Below are 17,885 nucleotides of genomic sequence, written 5' to 3'. Positions count from 1 at the left end.
ACTAGGGTCCCCCCCGGCCCGCGGGCAGGGCCGAGTTTTTTTCCACATCTCTCTCTCTCTCTCTCTCTCTCTCTCTCTCTCTCTCTCCATAATTAGTATTTCTTGCTTGCCAACTGTCTACCATCATATACAAAAAATTAATAATACTCTGGATCGATCTCCCATCGGTCACACTGCTTGCAATTAAGCGCGCCTATCCTTGCGAGCAGTGCCACACATGACATGCATGTATGCTGTCTCTCACCATCACAACACAACCTGACTCACATATCTTGGATCAGCGATATGCTGAAAAAAGTCTTCGATTCGATGGATGGCTACGTCTCCTCTCTTTTTTTTGATTTCTCTACGAGCGAGGACATCCAGCTTCACACCATTGAGCTAGCTGGTACTATCTGTACCATGTCATGGATGTTGGCTATGTATGTATGTATGTATGTAACAACATATAGGGTTCAGACGTGACCAAAGTTTTAAATAGAGTGCTATGTCATTCGGCGGCAGCTCAGCCAGAAGCAATGAAATGTTACTAAGGAGCTATAGCCAAGCTAGGCACATTCAATGTTTTTCTTTAAATCATGAAAAAGTTGAAAAACAAAGCATACATGATTGACCAACAACCTATGCTTGATATACACATGTGCATGCATCAAAGTACCAAGCGCTGATCAAGCATCCTAACTTAATAACCAAGCTTGGGCATCAATGCATCATATATATGAATGCATCAAATGGCAATTTGGAGCCCTACAACGTGATTTAGAAATTTTTGGCCCAATCGGCAGGTCAGATGGAGTGTATTATGCCAACCTAAAAGTCAAGGGGTCCTTGGAGTTCAAGACTTGAGATTAAAAATATCGCTCTTCTGAGTAAATGGGTTTACAAACTACTCATTGAGAATGAAGTGTTGCAGGAAATTATTCGTAACAAGTGCGTGGGGTCCAATGCCATTTCTCAAGTTTATTGCAAAACCCAAGGATTCACATTTTTGGCATGGTGTGATGAAGGCCAAGGAATTATTTTCCAATTTGGCACTTTCTCGGTTAGGAACGGTTCTCAGATTTGATTCTTGGAAGATACCTGGCTGGGCGCCACCCCACTTATGATGCAATACGTAGCTTGTACAGGATTGTCAGACATAGATTTGTCATGATCAAACAAGTTTTGGGACAACAAAACCCTGATATTTCTTTCCGTAGGGACCTTTTCATGCCTCACCTGGCAAAATGGAATTAATTACTCATTCGTCTAGAGGACATTCAGCTGTCAAGCGAACCAGACAAGTTTCGATAGAATCTCCATCAGAACGGCAAATTTTCAGTCAAGTCCTTGTACCATGCAGTGGCTCATAGTGATGTTCAGGTTGATGAGAAAAGATTGTGGAAGATCAAAATACCTCTAAGAGTGAAGATATTCCTCTGGTTTCTGAACAGAGGGGTAATCTTAACTAGAGATAATATGCCACGAACGACGCAACTGACAACGTAGCAAGACATGTGTCTTCTGCCAGCAAGACGAGTCTATTAAATACTTGTTTTTTGAGTGTAAGTTTGCTCGGGCGATGTCGACCATTAAGGATGGCAATTTTACCCATGGGTATCCGATCCGAATGGATAGGGTTTGGATATGCTTTTGTGCCCATGGGCGGCGGCCAAACCCGACCCGATTGCTTGCGGGTAGGGCATGGATATAATCTTGTACCCATGGATATACCCGAACCCGACCCAATAGTATGCATTAATGGGCAAAAATCTGCTATGCCTACCCCATAGTCACATGTCCACTACAATTTGAAACTTTGTTATGTAAAGCATGCAAAAGGAAATTGCACGATCCCCACTGTAACTTTCATTAGTTGACATTCAATCCCCACTGACATACTCTTGCGCCCCTTCCCTTATTTTTATCTCCTCGTTAAATGACTCGTCATTCTCATCTTTTATAAAAGTACTAAATGATGTTAGGTTGTTAGTGTACGTTTTTAGTGAAGTCTAGCTTGCCACGAGGTGAAGAATGGAAGATATTATGTTAACATTGTCTTATGTCTTATTTTTATATCTTGAGAGGACCCAATGGATATCCAGTGGGTATGGATATCCATCGGGTTTGGACATGGACACAATTTTTCACCCATGGATTATTTCACGGGCGGGCAAAGACTATCTTCATGGATATGGATATGGATTTGATATTGTTCAACCCGATACAAACCCGATCCATTGCCATCCTTATCGGCCATAGTTCAAGTAGCTTCAAATCTGTATCCCTCCAGTAGTGCACGCAACATGTTCGGCAATTGGTTGTTGTGTATTGATAAACTGTTTTATGCAAACATTCTTGTGGGGGCAGCTGCCTTATATGCTGGCCTTTGTGGCTTTTCAGGAATGATGTTGGTTTTTAATAATAAATATGTTTTATCTCCTTTGCAGGTTATTCATGCATGTACGCGATGGCTCCATGCCTAGTATACCCTGCAGAGGCTGGAGGAAAGAGACTTTTTTTATGGTGGCGTCTACACGACTGGAGCATACAACGAAAGAGGTTTTCTCCCTTCATGGATGGCGGTAACCTTCGGATAGGATCTACACCACCATATGCCGAATTGATTTATGTTTGCTGTAAAATGATGTTTATTTTTGCTTGCGTTGGACTTGTATGTTGTGCGCATCATGCTATACAGAGGCCATGCATTCTTTTGATGTGATTGTATCACCTCGATATACTGATTCAATGAAATGTCCTTTATTGAAAAACTGACTCTAACTTTAGCTTGATACTCCCTCAGTCCCGCTTTACTAGGCCCCCCTCTTATTTTGGGCTAAAGTTTGACCTAAAACTTTCACTATCAAACTATAAATTATATGTCACAAAAATCATATTGGCGGAAAGCTCTTTCAAATACAAACCCAACAGTATAATTTTTTATAGTATATAATTAATATTTTAGTAGTCTATAGATGGTCCAAGTCTGGCCCAAAATATGAAGGTGCCCAATAAATCTGGACGGAGGTAGCAGTGAAAATCAACAAGATGTTGCTTTTTTAATTTATAATGTGTTAAAAAGTACTCGCTCTATTCCTTTATCTAAGGTGTATTATTTTCAGCACGGTGACCAAGGCACATAATTATGCACTAGTTAGGACAAAATTACCCTTCTCTAATTTGTAGATTAGCAGCAAGTAAATAATTTAGGCTAGGAAAGAAAGAGATACACACAATCGGAAAAGAGATAGTTTCCTTTTCTTTCTCTACAAGGAGAGATACAACCAATCTGGGAAGAGATAATTTCCTTTTTCTGGAGGCCCAAGATCGGAATTACGAGGAATTAGAACAAATGCACGTTACATTGTTGAATTTTATCAAAATACAAATACACCTTATATAAAGGAACGAAGGGAGTACATAAATATAGCGTGAGAGCTTTCCAAAAGCTATAGTGGAGCTATGATCTTGGATCTGAAAAGATCATTTTGTAATCTCCTAATATCTTCTTATTCTTCTTTTGGAAAGATCTTCTATTATTTTTTTTCTCGAAATCTCAAGGATCATACGAGTTGAAAATCAAGTTGTTCACAAAAAATGCTCTAATTAACTCCGGTGGTAGCATATTAATAGAAGCGCAATCATCGCGTGCCCAGGAAGTACTTTTTTTGGAAAAGAAGGATAACCCCCGGCCTCTGCATCAGAATGATGCATGCAGCCATTTTATTAAAAAAATCCAATCAAAACAAAGTTAGTAGCACTGTAGGATCCACCGCCCATTTCTTATCCTCCACCTAACAACCATCCATTATGTGTTCATTGTAGTGCATCCTTTAATCTACTCCCTCCGTCCGGAAGTATATCCGGATGGAGGGAGTACTAAACACCGAGAAACGCTCTGCTAGCACCGCATGCAAAGCAGTTTTTTTTTTGGCTACTCTCTCTGTTTCTCTATGCCTGCGTGGAAAGGGACAATTAACTGCATTTCTGCTGACAAATGTAGAGAGACAGAAAGTAGCCAAAAAATACTAGTAATATATCCAACATTATGCAAGGCGATATGTTGGCTACTCTCTCTAGCTTGAGAAGATAACCTGTGCACAGGCCTATATGACAAATATAGAGAGGCAGAGAGCGTAGCCAACATTTCTATTCAAACAGTAATATAGAGACAATACTAGTACATCCAAAAATACTAATATACTACCTCCATCCCATAATATAAAAGCGTTTTTTACATGTACGCTCTTATATTATGGCATGGATGGAGTATATATATGTCCAACATTATGTCAGGTTCTGTTTGGGCACGCGCATGAGAGAGATAGGAGGCATGTGCTTGTTCAAACAGTATAGTAGGTTAGGCAAGGGTTGCTGGAATTTTGTCTATTTTGGGCCTAGCCCAATAGCAGTTTCAGAAATTCCTAATAAATACTAGAGGCCCACGCAGCCCATTCGTGCAAGGCAAGAGGTGGAACTAAAGTTTAGTCCCACATTGCTAGTTTAGAGGGAGTTGGACCTCTTTATAAGGGAGGCTCTTTCTCCACATGTATGAGGATGAGAACAAGAGGGACATCCACGCGCGCTCCTCCTCCGCCGCCGTGGCCCTCCGCCGCCCGCCACGGCTCGGCGTGGCGTGGCGCAGGAATGAGCCGAGCCGATGTCTAAATTTTTGCCACGCACGACGGGTATACGAAAGGTCACGCGGAAGATGAAACATTTTTGCTGTAGTGGAGATTGAATACGAATGGCGCACCTCTTCGCCCGCTGCCTGCAGCCTCTCGCCTCCTTCTCTTGCGCCTATAAAACGGAGGTCGTTCCTCTCAGAGAGACGCACCAGAACCTCTTCTTCCTCTCGCCACAAGTTCCTGAGCACTGCGCTGCTGCTACGTTCTTTCCCATCCCGGCTTGTGGCGTGCACCGCAGGTCGGGACAGTAGGCCTCCGAAACCGCACCTCTTTGAGTCCTGTATGGGAGAAGGGTGATAAGGTTTTTGGGGAGCGCCGTGCGCGACTACTGACTTGACTCCTTCGTCACGGATGCCCCGGACTCCGACGACTACTTCCCCGACGACGACTTCTTCCCCGACGTCGACAACCTCCTCGACAACATGGCTGGCGAGGATACCGACCCCAAGTCTAGTGTTGCTGCTGTTCCGTATGTGTTCTTTCTGTTGGATGTCCTGCCATAGTTTCTCGTACTAGTACTTGCCCTAGACATGTTAGGTTCTACTTCATATATGCGACTAGCTCTACTGTCTGCTATAGATATGCTAGGCTACAGTTCATATATGCAGATGCTATTTACCTTCTCTCTGTCAGAACGCATGACTTGTTTTATCTCTACTATATTAGTCATGCTTTATCTAGTATTTCTGTTAGTAAAATCATTTGGTAAATTACTCATATTTCCAACAATCCAAAAACCTTATTATAGGCAATTTACACCAAGTGGTTTTGCTGCTTCCATGAGACCTCCTATGTTTGAGGGTATCCACTATAAGAGGTGGCGCGTGAGAGTAGTCTTATGGTTTCAAACCATGAGTTGCTATGACGCCACTCTTGGCAAACCTGAAGGAGAGCTTGATGCTCAACAGGCACAAGCTTTTCAGAAAATAGATAATTTGTTTAAGGATGCTCTCTTGAGTGTTCTTGGTGAGAACATAGTTGATGCTTATGCTTCAATTGATAATGGAAAAGATATGTGGGATGCACTCGAGGCCAAGTTTGGGGTCTCGGATGCTGCTGGCACTGAGCTGTACGTCATGGAGCAATTCTATGATTACATGATGACTGAAGAGCCCTCCGTGGTTGAGCAAGCTCATGAGATACAATCATTTGCTAGAGAACTTGAGCACTTCAGTTTGTATGCTACCAGACAAGTTTGTTGCCGGAGGTATCATCACTAAGCTTCCTCCTTTGTGGAGGAACTTTGCTACCTTATTGAAGCATAAGAGACAGGAGTTTTCTGTCCCGGATCTCATTGGCACTCTTGATGTGGAAGAAAAGGCGAGAGCAAAGGACACACGTGCTCGAGGTATTGAGGGAGGATCTAGTGCCAATCTGGTACAGAAGAAGAACTTCCAGCCCCACAAGTTCAAGAACAAGGGCAAGTTTGATGGTAAAGCAAAGTTTGATGGGAAGAACAAGGCTGTGCAACACACGAACTTCAAGAAGAAGAATGACAAGAAGAAAGGTGTTTGTCATGTGTGTGGGGATCCTGATCATTGGGCTCCTAGTTGTCCTAATCGCTATGACAAGCGTCATCCTGGGAAAGGCGGCAAGACCGCTAATGTTGTCATTGGAGACATTGACATGAAGGATGCTGGGTATGGTATATTTCCCACTATTCTTTCAGTATGTCATTCTCCTGATTGGTTGATTGACACGGGTGCTAATGTGCATGTATGCGGTGATATTTCCATGTTTTAGTCTTATCAGACCGCAGGGACTTCAACCGTGCTGATGGGCAACGGTTCAAGTCCTTCTGTTCGTGGTGTTGGCACGGTCGATCTGAAGTTACTTCGGGGAAGATCGTGCGGCTGAAGAACATGCATTACGTCCCCTCCGTCAATAAAAATCTTGTTAGCGGATCTCTTCTGTGTAGAGATGGCTATAAGCTTGTCTTTGAGTCGAATAAATTTGTAATATCCATGTATGGAACCTTTGTTGGTAAAGGCTATGAGTCAGGAGGCCTGTTTCGTTTATCCTTGTCAGACATTTGCAATAAAGTTGTTAATCATGTTTGCAACAATAGTGAATCAAATGTGTGGCGTTCACATCTTTGTCATGTTAACTTTGGTTGCATGTCACGACTAGCGAAGTTGAACTTAATCCCTAGTTTCCCCACTGTCGAGGGATCTAAGTGTCAAGTTTGTGTGCAAGCTAAGCAACCCCGTAAGTCTCATGTGACTGCGGAAACGAGAAATCTTGCACCACTAGAACTCATACATTCAGATCTATGTGAAATGAATGGTGTTTTGACAAAAGGTGGAAAGAAATATTTCATGACGTTAATTGACGACTCAAAAAAGATACTGCCGTGTGTATCTTCTAAAATCTAAGGATTAGGCTTTGAACTTTTTCAAGATCTATAAAGCTGAAGTGGAAAACCAACTTGATCGGAAAATCAAGAGGCTTAGATCTGACCGTGGTGGAGAGTATTTTTCCAATAAATTTGATGCTTTTTGTGCGGAACATGGTATAATCCATGAGAGGATGCCTCCCTATTCACCTCAGTCAAATGGGGTGGCCGAAAGAAAGAACGGTACTCTAACAGATTTGGTTAATGCCATGTTAGACACATTGGGTCTCTCCAAGGCATGGTGGGGGGAGGCGATATTGACTGCATGTCATGTCCTAAACCGAGTTCCCACAAAGAATAAAGAGATAACTCCATTCGAGGAATGGGAGAAGAAGAGATTAAAACTCTCTTATCTACGAACCTGGGGTTGTTTGGTGAAAGTCAATGTGCCAATTCCGAAGAAGCGCAAGCTTGGACCAAAGACCGTGGATTGTGTTTTCCTGGGATATGCTTTTCATAGCATTGGTTATAGATTCTTGGTTGTAAAATCTAAAGTACATGGCATGCATGTCGGTACGATCATGGAGTCGAATGATGCGACTTTCTTTGAAGATATCTTTCCCATGAAGGATATGGCTACCTCATCTAATCAGGAGATGCCTAGTTCATCGAATCAGGAACCAATTACAATTATTGAACCTGTCATTTCGATGGAACACTTTGAAAATCCTGTGGAGAAGAACAATGAAGTTCCTACTAGGAGAAAGAGACAGAGGACTGCAAAGTCTTTTGGTGATGATTTTCTTGTGTATCTCATAGATGACACTCCCAGTTCTATTTCAGAGGCCTATGCATCTGAAGATGCTGACTACTGGAAGGAAGCAATTCGTAGCGAGATGGATTCCATCTTGGCGAATGAAACTTGGGAGATAACTGATCGTCCTTATGGGTGCAAACCTATAGGATGCAAATGGGTATTCAAGAAGAAGCTTAGGCCTGACGGTACTATTGAAAATTACAAGGCTCGGATCGTGGCTAAGGGTTATACCCGAAAGGAAGGTGAAGACTTCTTTGATACTTACTCACTTGTGGCTCGACTGAACACTATTCGAGTTCTACTTTCACTAGCTGCCTCACATGGTATTCTCGTTCATCAAATGGATGTTAAGATTGCTTTCCTAAATGGAGAGTTAGATGAGGAAATTTATATGGAACAACCAGATGGGCTTGTACTAGATGGTCAAGAAGGAAAAGTGTGCAAGTTGCTGAAGTCTTTGTATGGACTCAAGCAAGCACCCAAACAGTGGCATGAGAAGTTTGAAAGAACTTTAACATCTGCAGGCTTTGTTGTAAACAAAGCTGATAAATGTGTGTACTATTGCCATGGTGGGGGCGAGGGAGTTATCCTTTGCTTGTATGTTGATGACATACTAATTTTCGGAACAAATCTGAATGTTATTAAGGAGGTCAAGGATTTCCTATCTCGTTGTTTTGAGATGAAGGATTTAGGAGTGGCTGATGTCGTTCTGAACATCAAGTTGTTGAGAGACGATGATGGTGGGATTACATTGCTTCAATCTCGCTATGTGGAAAAGATCTTGAGTCGCTTTGGCTATCGTGACTGCAAGCCCTCTCCAACACCATATGATGCGAGTGTGTTACTTCGAAAGAATCGAAGAATTGCTAGAGATCAATTGAAATATTCTCAGATTATTGGCTCGCTTATGTACTTAGCCAGTGCTACAAGACCTGACATCTCTTTTGCTGTTAGCAAACTGAGTCGGTTTGTCTCAAAACCAGGAGATGTGCATTGGAAAGCTCTAGAGAGAGTTTTGCGTTATTTGAAAGGCACTGCGAATTATGGAATTCACTACACCAGGCACCCAAAGGTCCTTGAAGGGTATAGTGACTCAAACTGGATCTCAGATGCTGATGAGATAAAGGCCACGAGCGGTTATGTATTCACTCATGGAGGTGGCGCTGTTTCTTGGAAGTCTTGCAAGCCGACCATCTTAACGAGGTCAACAATGGAAGCAGAACTCACAGCACTAGATACAGCTACGGTCGAAGCAGATTGGATTCGCCGGCTCTTGAATGACTTGCCGGTTGTTGAGAAACCTGTACCGGGTATCCTTATGAACTGCGACAATCAAACTGTGATCACGAAAGTGAGCAGCTCAAAGCATAACATGAAGTCATCAAGACACGTTCAGAGAATGTTAAAGTCTGTTAGAAAAATGAGAAACTCTGGAGTTATTGCATTGGATTATATCCAAACGTCTAAAAATCTGGCAGATCCTTTTACTAAGGGTCTATCACGTAATGTGATAGATAATGCATCGAGGGAGATGGGCATGAGACCTACAATATGAGTTCACAGTGGTAACCTAGTCTATGTGATCGGAGATCCCGTGAATTAGATGTGGAAGACAAGCTGTTGGTCAACTGAGAGGAGAGTATCCTTACTATTAATACCACTCCATGAAGATGCAATACTCTCCTAATCTTCATGGCAGGTTGATGTATATCTTAATGTGTTCTAAGTGGCTCATTGAAGCAGAGATGTCGTCCTGCAGAACATCTTTTGAAGAATGCACCTATATGAGTCTGATTGTTAAACGTCGCAATCTATGAGAGTAGGGTTCTCTCTACTAAACTCATGAAAGGTTGATATGTCTCCAACATATCTATAATTTATGAAGTATTCATGCTATTATATTATCTGTTTTGGATGTTTATGGGCTTTACTAAACACTTTTATATTATTTTTTGGGACTAACCTATTAACCGGAGGCCCAACCCAAATTGTTGTTTTCTTGCCTATTTCAGTGTTTCGAAGAAAAGGAATATCAAACGGAATGAAACCTTCAAGAGAGTTATTTTTGGAACGGAAGCAATCCAGGAGACTTGGAGTAGACGTCAGGGAAGCTTTGAGGAAGCCACGAGGCAGGGAGGCGCGCCCTACCCCCTGGGCGCGCCCCCCACCCTCTTGGGCCCCTCGTGGCTCCCCTGACCGGCTTCTTTTGCCTATATATGTCCATATACCCTAAAAACATCGGGGAGCAGAATAGATCGGGAGTTCCGCCGCCGCAAGCCTCTATAGCCACCGAAATACAATCGGGACCCTGTTCCGGCACCCTGCCGGAGGGGGGTCCATCACCGGTGGCCATCTTCATCATCCCAACGCTCTCCATGATGAGGAGGGAGTAGTTCACCCTCGGGGCTGAGGGTATGTACCAGTAGCTATGTGTTTGATCTCTCTCTCTCTCTCTCTCATGTTCTTGATTTGGCACGATCTTGATGTACCGCGAGCTTTGCTATTATTGTTGGATCTTATGATGTTTCTCCCCCTCTACTCTCTTGTAATGGATTGATTTTTCCCATTGAAGTTATCTTATTGGATTGAGTCTTTAAGGATTTGAGAACACTTGATGTATGTCTTGTATGTGCTTATCTGTGGTGACAATGGGATATTCACGTGATTCACTTGATGTATGTTTTGGTGATCAACTTGCGGGTTCAGTGACCTTGTGAACTTATGCATAGGGGTTGGCACACGTTTTCGTCTTGACTCTCCGGTAGAAACTTTGGGGCACTCTTTGAAGGTCTTTGTGTTGGTTGAATAGATGAATCTGAGATTGTGTGATGCATATCATATAATCATACCCACAGATACATGAGGTGACATTGGAGTATCTAGGTAACATTAGAGTTTTGGTTGATTTGTGTCTTAAGGTGGTATTCTAGTACGAACTCTATGATAGATCGAACGGAAAGAATAGCTTTGTGTTATTTTACTACAGACTCTTGAATAGACCGATCAGAAAAATAACTTTGAGGTGGTTTCGTACCCTACAATAATCTCTTCGTTTGTTCTCCGCTATCAGTGACTTTGGAGTGACTCTTTGTTGCATGTTGAGGGATAGCTATATGATCCAGTTATGTTATTATTGTTGAGAGAACTTGCACTAGTGAAAGTATGAACCCTAGGCCTTGTTTCCTAGCATTTCAATACCGTTTACGCTCACTTTTACCACTTGCTACCTTGCTGTTTATATTTTCAGATTACAAAAACCTATATCTACCATCCATATTGCACTTGTATCACCATCTCTTCGCCGAACTAGTGCACCTATACAATTTACCATTGTATTGGGTGTGTTGGGGACACAGGAGTCTCTTTGTTATTTAGTTGCAGGGTTGTTTGAGAGAGACCATCTTCATCCTACACCTCCCACGGATTGATAAACCTTAGGTCACCCAGTTGAGGGAAATTTGCTACTGTCCTACAAACCTCTGCACTTGGAGGCCCAACAACGTCTACACAAGGAGAAGGTTGCGTAGTAGACATCAAGCTCTTTTCTGGCACCGTTGCCGGGGAGGTGAGTGCTTGAAGGTATATGTTTAGATCTTGCAATCAAATCTTTTAGTTTCTTGTTTTATCACTAGTTTAGTATCTAAAAGAAAACTACAAAAAAAATTGGAATTGAGGGCGCCTCATATGCTTCATCTTTTTAATATCTTTCATGAGAATAAGGATTCCGATAATTGTGCTCAATTGCTAGAGGAAGAATGCATTAAAATGTTTGGCACTAAATCTTTGAATGATGAGCATGATTGCAATGTTGTTAGTATGAATTCTTTGAATACCCATGATGCTAATGATATGCAAAGCCACAAGCTTGGGGATGCTATGTTTGATGAAGATGATATGTTTAGGCCCCCAAGTTTTGATGAGCAAATTTATTATGATGAAAGAATGCCTCCTATTTATGATGATTATTGTGATGACACGTATGCTATAAAGAATAAAGATAACCATGAAACTTGTCATCATGATTTTAATTTTCAATTGAATTATGCTTCACATGATAGTTATTTTGTTGAGTTTGCTCCCACTACTATTGATGAGAATAAATTTGCTTATGTGGAGAGTAGTAAAATTTCTATGCAAGTAGATCATGAAAAAAATGCTTTATGTGCTGGTTATATTGTTGAATTCATTCATGATGCTACTGAAAATTATTATTATGGAGGAACATATGCTTGTAGGAATTGCAATAATATCAAGTTTCCTCTCTATGTGTTGAAAATCTTGAAGCTATGCTTGTTTTACCTTCCTATGCTAGTTGATTCTTGTTTCCATAAATTGTTTGCTCACAAAAACCCTATGCATAGGAAGTGGGTTAGTCTTAAATGTGCTAGTCATATGCTTCATGATGCTCCTGTTATGTTTCAATTCTTATCTTTTATGTGAGCATCATTGTCATCATCATGCCTAGCTAAAAAGGCAATAAAGAAAAGCGCTTGTTGGGAGACAACCCAATATTTACCTTTACTGTTTTTGTGTGTTCACATGATTATGCTACTGTAGTAATCATGTTTTATAGCTTTTTGTTTCAATAAAGTGCCAAGTAAGACCTTTAGGATAACCTACGGTGATAGTTAATTTGATCTTGCTGAAAAACAGAAACTTTTGCGCGCACAAGATTAGTTTTCATAAATCACAGGAACGTTCTTTTCAGTTGATTCTTTTTGTATAAGAATAAATAAAAAATTACTTAGGACTTCCTAATTTGGTAGATTTTTTGGAGTTCCAGAAGTATTCGAAAGTTACAGATTGCTACAGACTGTTCTGTTTTTGACAGATTCTGTTTTCATGTGTTGTTTGCTTATTTTGATGAATCTATGAGTAGTATCGGAGGGTATGAACCATAGAGAAGTTGGAATACAGTAGATATTACACCATTATGAATTTATAATGAGTTCACAACAGTACAAAAAGTGGTGATTTAATTTCTTATACTAACGGAGCTCATAAGATTTTCTGTTGAGTTTTGTGTTGTGAAGTTTTCAAGTTTTGGGTAAAGATTCGATGGACTATGGAATAAGGAGTGGCAAGAGCCTAAGCTTGGGGATGCCCATGGCACCCCAAGGTAATATTAAAGGACAACCCAGAGCCTAAGCTTGGGGATGCCCCGGATGGCATCCCCTCTTTCGTCTTCGTTCATCGGTAACTTTACTTGGAGCTATATTTTTATTCACCACATGATATGTATTTTGCTTGGTGTGTCATTTTCTTTTGTTAGAATTTGCTTTATGTTATTTAGATTAATGTTTTGCATCTCTATTTTCAATAAAAATGTCAAGGATAGCCTTTACCATGCCTATTTCGCAAGTATACATGTTGCTGTTTCAAAATAGAAAGTTTACTGCTGTTGCAAAAATTCCCTAGAAAAGTCAGAATATGATAAAATGTTGAAACTTTTTGCATATTAAGCTATGATAAATTTTCTACAGTGTGGTAGAATTTCATAATGTTTGGAGTTAGGGAAGTATTGATACTCTTGCATTCTTTACAGACTGTACTATTTTGGCAGATTGCTGTTATGTTTGCATATGTTTGCTTGTTTTAATGATTCTATTTGAGGATAGGAGTATTAAATACGCAGAGGCATTTAGTGTGCAGTGTTGAATAATAATTTTAGTGATTTGTTACAGTAGAAAATGATAAGGTTTTTGCATTGGTTTATACTAACTTATCTCACGAGTTCTTGTTGAGTTTTGTGTGGATGAAGTATTTGAGATTTAGGGAAACCGAGATATAAAAGGAATTAAGGAGACACAAAAGCTCAAGCTTGGGGATGCCCAAGGCATCCCAAGATAATATTTCAAGAAGTCTCAAGCATCTAAGCTTGGGGATGCCCCGGTAGGCATCCCACCTTTCTTCCTCAACAATTATCGGTTAGTATCGGTTGAACCAAAGTTTTTGCTTCTTCACATGATGTGTGCTATCCTTGCAATGTCATTTTGTTTTGCTTTGCTTGCTGCTTGAATAAAATACATTAGATCTGAAATTCTTAAATGAGAGAGAGTCTTCACATAGCTACATAATTATTTAAGTACTCATTGATCTTCACTTATATCTTTTTGGAGTAGTTTGTCATTTACTCGTGTGCTTCACTTATATCCTATGAGTAAATGGTTGAAAGTTTTGAATATCATAAATCTGAAATTATATATGTTTCGTATGCTTATCCCATGGGGAGTAATGACTTCACATATAAGAATTAGAGTTGGTAAATTTATTGAAAGTTAGCAAACATTGTATTGGTCACTTGAACAATTCATGAAAGAATATTGAAGGAAGAGAGATTTCACATACAAATATACTATCTTGGACATCTTCTATGATTGTGATCCCCATTAATTATTTTCAAACCTGAGCAAATTAGTTGAAGTTGGACAAGGAAGACAACATAATGAGTTATGCTTGGGTATATTTGTATAGAAGTTATATTGTTATAGATCCTCCAACTTGTGGTGCTTGCTATTTAGAATCCATTGCTACCCAAAATTTCTGTACTAAGCGGGAATACTGCTTGTGCATCCAAATTCCTTGAACCAAGTTTATTCCATGAGTGTCCACCATATCTACCTATATGCGGTATTTACCTGCCGTTCCAAGTAAATTTGCATGTGCCAAACTCTAAACCTTCAAATAATAATCTGTTTTGTATGCCCGAATCGCTCATGTAGCAACTAGGGGCTGTCAGTATCTTCCATGCTAGGTGGGTTATTCTCACGATGAGTGGACTCCGCTCATCATTCACGAGAAAATGGCTGGTAACTGGGATGCCCAGTCCTATGATCAAAAGATCAAAAACAAAATCGCAAATAATTTAAACAAAACTCCCCCAGGATTGTTGATAGTTGGACGACACCCGTTATTTCAGACAAGCCGTGGAGTGTGATTGTTGGTGGAGGGGGAGTAAAAACTTTACCTTTCTGTTTGGGAAACACCTATAATGTATGTAGTATGGAAGATATTGGGAACTCTTGGTCGTTATGTTGACAATGAAAGCATACCTCTCAAAATTATTTTCATCTCCGTTTTAAAGCTTCGAGCTCTGGCACCTCTGCAAATCCCTGCTTCCCTCTGCGAAGGACCTATTTTTTACTTTTATGCAAGAGTCAGTAGTATTCCTTCTCATTCCAACCTACTATTTAGTTGGCAAGCATCATGTGATGGAAGATTTAAGCATATATGGCCATTCAAATATATTTGATGATGAATTATTATTGTTGACAATTATCTATATGATAAATAAGTTGGGAGGCAAAACATTAAGCCCCTATCTTTCTCTGTGTTCGATGGATGCTATTTGTTCTAAAAATATGCTTTGAGTGGTAGCAATCATGGAAGACTATATGATAGTTGAGTATGTGGGATTTGCTAAATCAAAGCTCTTACATAGACTCTTCCTGAAAATAAGATGAATTGCAATTGTTTGATGACTGAGAACATAGTTTGCTAGTTTTCAAGAAAGTTTATGGTCTATGCTTTAACATGTGAATAGCTTGTTACTTGATCATCAGAAGTTTTATGAGATGATATACTGGTATGACATATGATGATGCTAGAAAAGGTGATTGAAATTATCATTGATCAAACTTGTGCACCTTCTAGCATTCACACTTCATAAATTATTTCTTTTTATCATTTACCTACTCGAGGACGAGCAGGAATTAAGCATGGGGATGCTGATACGTCTCCAACGTATCTATAATTTATGAAGTATTCATGCTATTATATTATCTGTTTTGGAAGTTTATGGCCTTTACTAAACACTTTTATATTATTTTTTGGGACTAACGTATTAACCGGAGGCCCAACCCAAATTGTTGTTTTCTTGCCTATTTCAGTGTTTCGAAGAAAAGGAATATCGAACGGAGTCCAAACGGAATGAAACCTTCGGGAGAGTTATTTTTGAAACGGAAGCAATCTAGGAGACTTGGAGTAGACATCAGGGAAGCTTCGAGGAAGCCACGAGGCAGGGAGGCGCACCCTACCCCCCTGGGCGCGCCCCCACCCTCGTGGGCTCCTCATGGCTCCCCTGACCGACTTCTTTCGCCTATATATGTCCATATACCCTAAAAACACCGGGGAGCAGAATAGATCGGGAGTTCCGCCGCCGCAAGCCTCTGTAGCCATCGAAAACCAATCGGGACCCTGTTTCGGCACCCTGCCGGAGGGGGAATCCATCACCGGTGGCCATCTTCATCATCCCGATGCTCTCCATGACGAGGAAGGAGTAGTTCACCCTCGGGGCTGAGGGTATGTACCAGTAGCTATGTGTTTGATCCCTCTCTCTCTCTCTCTCGTGTTCTTGATTTGGCACGATCTTGATGTACCGCGAGCTTTGCTATTATAGTTGGATCTTATGATGTTTCTCCCCTCTTCTCTCTTGTAATGGATTGAGTTTTCCCTTTGAAGTTATCTTATTGGATTGAGTCTTTAAGGATTTGAGAACACTTGATGTATGTCTTGCATGTGCTTATCTGTGGTGACAATGGGATATTCACGTGATTCACTTGATGTATGTTTTGGTGATCAACTTGCGGGTTCAGTGACCTTGTGAACTTATGCATAGGGGTTGGCACACGTTTTCGACTTGACTCTCCGGTAGAAACTTTGGGGCACTCTTTGAAGTTCTTTGTGTTGGTTGAATAGATGAATATGAGATTGTGTGATGCATATCATATAATCATACCCACGGATACTTGAGGTGACATTGGAGTATCTAGGTGACATTAGGGTTTTGGTTGATTTGTGTCTTAAGGTGTTATTCTAGTACGAACTCTATGATAGATCGAATGGAAAGAATAGCTTCGTGTTATTTTACTATGGACTCTTGAATAGATCGATCTGAAAGAACAACTTTGAGGTGGTTTCGTACCATACAATAATCTCTTCGTTTGTTCTCCGCTATTAGTGACTTTGGAGTGACTCTTTGTTGCATGTTGCGGGATAGTTATATGATCCAGTTATGTTATTATTGTTGAGAGAACTTGCACTAGTGAAAGTATGAACCCTAGACCTTGTTTCCTAGCATTTCAATACCGTTTACGCTCCCTTTTACCACTTGCTACCTTGCTGTTTTTATATTTTCAGATTACAAAAACCTATATCTACCATCCATATTGCACTTGTATCACCATCTCTTCGCCGAACTAGTGCACCTATACAATTTACCATTGTATTGGGTGTGTTGGGGACACAAGAGACTCTTTGTTATTTGGTTGCAGGGTTGTTTGAGAGAGACCATCTTCATCCTACACCTCCCACGGATTGATAAACCTTAGGTCACCCAGTTGAGGGAAATTTGCTACTGTCCTACAAACCTCTGCACTTGGAGGCCCAACAACGTCTACAAGGAGAAGGTTGCGTAGTAGACATCAAAGGTCTCGGAGTATGACGCATAAGCTCCACCCGTGGGGAAGACCCACGGTAGCCACATATCGGTCAAGGCTTTATGTGAAGATAGATTCGCAGAAAACTTGCAGTTCAAGGCCCAGTCCACTGTCCAAGTTGCTTACTAGTGTAGCATAGAGTTCTAGGTGGAAGTTCTACTTAACAGTCTCCACCGTAGTACCGGTAAATAAAACAGTGTTTTGGAACCAAAGGCAAATTTTGTGTGCCTCTGGGATTTGGTGGGGGATTGCTGGAATTTTGTCTATTTTGGGCCTAGCCCAATAGCAGTTTCAGAAATTCCTGATAAATCCTAGAGGCCCACGCAGCCCATTCGTGCAAGGCAAGAGGTGGAACTAAAGTTTAGTCCCACATTGCTGGTTTAGAGGGAGTTGGACCTCTTTATAAGGGAGGCTCTTTCTCCACATGTATGAGGATGAGAACAAGAGGGACATCCACGCGCGCTCCTCCTTCGCCGCCCGCCGCGCCGCGCCGCGGGTTGTAGGAATGAGCCGAGATTGAATACGAACGGCGCACCTCTTCGCCTGCTGCCTGTTCATTTCGTCTCGCTCGTTCTCTTCAGCTCCCTGCGCAGCCTCGCTCCTCTCAGAGAGACGCACCAGAACCT

The sequence above is a fragment of the Triticum aestivum genome, chromosome 4D (assembly GCF_018294505.1).
Source record: "Triticum aestivum cultivar Chinese Spring chromosome 4D, IWGSC CS RefSeq v2.1, whole genome shotgun sequence".
In the NCBI taxonomy this organism is placed as follows: domain Eukaryota; kingdom Viridiplantae; phylum Streptophyta; class Magnoliopsida; order Poales; family Poaceae; genus Triticum; species Triticum aestivum.
Note: the sequence above shows the minus strand (reverse complement) of the source record.